Raw genomic sequence first — 3,697 nt, 5'->3', positions numbered from 1 at the left:
TATTTTTTGTGCATGTTTATTTTGAAAATAAATGTGTTTTTTTGTTAATTTGATTAACATGGATGATCACAAAACCCATTGGATGGTTTATTTTCTGTTGGGTTGTGGCATGCGTGCTACTTATTTTCTTATCTATCTGTTTTTAGCCTACTTATTTAAGGTATGTTTCTCCCTATTTATGTGCTTTCCGCTACTTCTATTTGGGGTTTCTTTTTGGTCGTAATAAGTCTAGTAGGTTAGGGAGATTTAGTTTTATTTTCTGGAACAATTGAAGAAACTAGCTTAGACAATAGAGGCCTATGGAGGAGCCATGGGTAGTCACATAGAGAAGAGGTCCAAAGGATGGAGCCCACGAAGGAGATGATGAAATAAAGTGAGATTATAAAGCCCATAGTATGTTAATGGACCTATCGTAGACTGACCATGGATCTACTATGAGCTCAGTAGATCACATATGCGGCTTTTGATTATCCAATAGTAGCGTGCTAGACTTTTATTTTTGCGTTCCATGCATTTTAATTAATATTTTTAATATTTAGAATATTATGCATGAAAAATATTAAATGTGATGAGGTCTCAGTCATTTAAATAACAAAAAACCCTCACTTGGTTGGACCAAGTTAAAATATTAGACCCAAAAATGGAAATAAACAACGAGAATTTTGCTTGTGGACCCTAAGCCCACTAAGTAAAGGTTTTCCGAAAACCCATATGAGAGTGATGGTTTTTATAGAAATAGTGGGAGGGTTAATAACTGAAGTCCAAATCCTTAACTTGAACATCATTTTATAATAATCTAGTAATTTTTGTATTTATTGTAGATGTTTAAGAATCCACTTAACAGCATACTTGAGGATAATAAATTTGATGGAACAAACTATTCAAAATGGCTGAGAAATCTGACGATAATCCAAGATTTCAAGAACTAAACTGATGTTCTGGATAAGTCTACCTCGTACTTTGCCAGAAGGGTTCTTGTTAGGAAAACATTTGACGCTCGAGAAATTTACTCAGTGGCATGAGGACAACTGGACAGTTCGCAGTATCATACTGGGCATGATGAGTAACAAGATCCAGAAACAGTACGAGAGGTACAAAGATGTATGGTCAATAATGCACCGCAAAATGAACATTATGCGATACCTTATGAAGCAATTCTTAGGTGCTAGAATAGTTGAGGGATTATCCGTATGAGAGCATCGAGTGATGATACTATCCCTAATAGAAAAGCTGAAAGACCTCCAGGCTGATTTCGAGAATGAACGTGATCTTACAATCACTACAACCCTTTTTCGATCAATTTATTATCAACTAGAACATGAATGGGATTGAGAAAAACCTTCATGAGTTGATTAATATGTTGGTCCAGTACAAGACAACGGTTGAAAAATCTGCATAAGCCAGTACTAGTGGGAGAGGCTTCGATCTCTAAAGCTAAGGGCAAGGGTGCCAAATGGGGGAGAGAAAGAGTGATGAGACTTCTTCTACTGCTTCTAGCACTTCAAGTGATCCTGTTACGCTGTTAGGCGGGGGTAAAGGAAAAAGGAAGATTGTTCGTCAGTCAAGGATACCAAATGATGTTTGCATTTATTGCTGATAGAAGGGCCATTGGAAGAGGGAGTGTCCTGAGCTCCTCTTCGATGAAGGTAAAATCTTTAATTGAGTATTAACATAATCACCATTCTACTCATGGTATTGGATACCATTGAATTCATAATCTGTGAATGGTTTGCATGTGATGATGAGGAATAGAAAAATTGAAACAAGAAGGTTGCAAGGCTTAACGATAAAGGGGCTATTATTGTAATGACTAGGGACTTAGTTAGGCTTAGTGGTGATCATGTTAATATAGCGTTTATGTAACCTAGCATGATCGAAATAGTGATTTCAATTATTGTTGCACAATTTTGACTACGTATATTGGTCGATAAGTCTTTTCTGTAACATTAAATGAGAAATGTCTATTGGGTGAAATATAAAATTTATATTCATAATTGGATTATGCATAATCAAGAATGAAACTTATCGTTCTGGTTGGACAATCTCTTCTAGCTGAGGATGAGAAAGAGTGATGGACTCAAAGAGCATTAGAAATAGGCGATTTGGATCCATACAAAAGCTTTTTGTAGGTCAAAATGAGCTTATCAGTTGCACATTGAATTGGATCTAGTGTGATATTTGTAAGTCACCAAAACACACAAATTCAGTATGGGGTTCACAAGTTTAATTCCATTTGATGGGTTCAACGAATTAGACTCAAAGTGGTGAACCAAACTGATCACCTTTTGATTGGATCGAGAAGGTATGTATTTAATGGGAGTTCTTGAATATCGAAAAATGAGAATATGATTCTCCACTCAATGAAAGTCATCCTGAAAAGGCCACAGTTGACCAGCCTTTGATAAGAAAGAAATTAAGAGACATAACAAAGTAGAGAGAAAGATGCATATATCATCATTCTTCTTTAGCTTTTCTTGATTCTTTTTATTTCCAGTAAGGAACAATTAAACTTTACTGATTCATGATTTTGATGAAATTAATAATGCAGTGAAAATATTGACATTCTACTCTTTTCTTCTTTTACTAAAGATGTTAAAAGTACTACTAAATAAAACAAAACAAGCCGGAGAGATATAATTGTAATAATTTATCTTTAGTGAAATCATCTTCTATTGTATATGTAATATGAATGCATACATTTCTTAGTATTATCTCATAATATTTAGGGTTAATTACATTTTGTCATCCGAACTATGACTACTTTTATATATTGGTATTTAATTTTTTTGTGTCAAGTTACCATTTCAACTTTAGAAAATTTTACACTTACTCATTTATAACTATTTTTCAACCAATTTTTTTATAAAAAAAAATATCACATGCAGTGTACATGTGATGTTTAATGTAATATGATATTTTTCACATATGCACAATATGTGATGTTTTTCCGGGCAAAAAATCAAGAAAAAGACGATCATATATAGCAAAGTGCAAATTTTTGCAAAGTTGAAATGGTAAGTTGATACAAAACAAAAATTCCGTGGCAAAAGTAAAATCGGGCATAGTTTGGATGGAAAAATGTAGTTTGCCTAATGCTTATAACCTTTTCTATCTCCCATGATATTTTGTAATTATATTCTTTAATAGTATAGCTTGTAACAACAATTTTGGTCATTTATAAATACCACTATGTAATTCATTTGTAAATACTTTTTTGGAAGAATTATAAGAAAAGAGATTTGGAGAGAATACGTTTATATTGCTTTCTTATATACTATTAGGAGTAATAACATAAGAAACTTAGAGTTTTTATAAGTTTCTAACATGATAACTACGCAAATTGTCATGATTTTATAGTATTTTAATTCTCCTTTTTGAGCCAAAATACTTCTTATCTTGTGAAGTTATTACTTATTCAGCTGAAAGTGATAATTTGAGATGAAGATGGCGAAAATCAAGGAAAAAATGGATATCGAGGACATCAAAAAGGGAAAAGGAGATTTCAAGGCAATTTGTAGGGTTGACTAAACGTGCCCACACTTAGTGATTTGATCAACACGGATGAAGAAAGAAAATGCGTGATTTCCGCAAGAGAAAAGAAGGAATGATGTGCACAAATTTGGAAAGGACTCCTTTGAATATATTATTTATGATTTATTTATTTTTATAGAACTAATCATGTACTTATTCTCCTCCT

This window comes from Sesamum indicum, unplaced genomic scaffold, assembly GCF_000512975.1.
Source record: "Sesamum indicum cultivar Zhongzhi No. 13 unplaced genomic scaffold, S_indicum_v1.0 scaffold00156, whole genome shotgun sequence".
In the NCBI taxonomy this organism is placed as follows: Eukaryota; Viridiplantae; Streptophyta; class Magnoliopsida; order Lamiales; family Pedaliaceae; genus Sesamum; species Sesamum indicum.
This window is presented reverse-complemented; position numbering follows the sequence as displayed.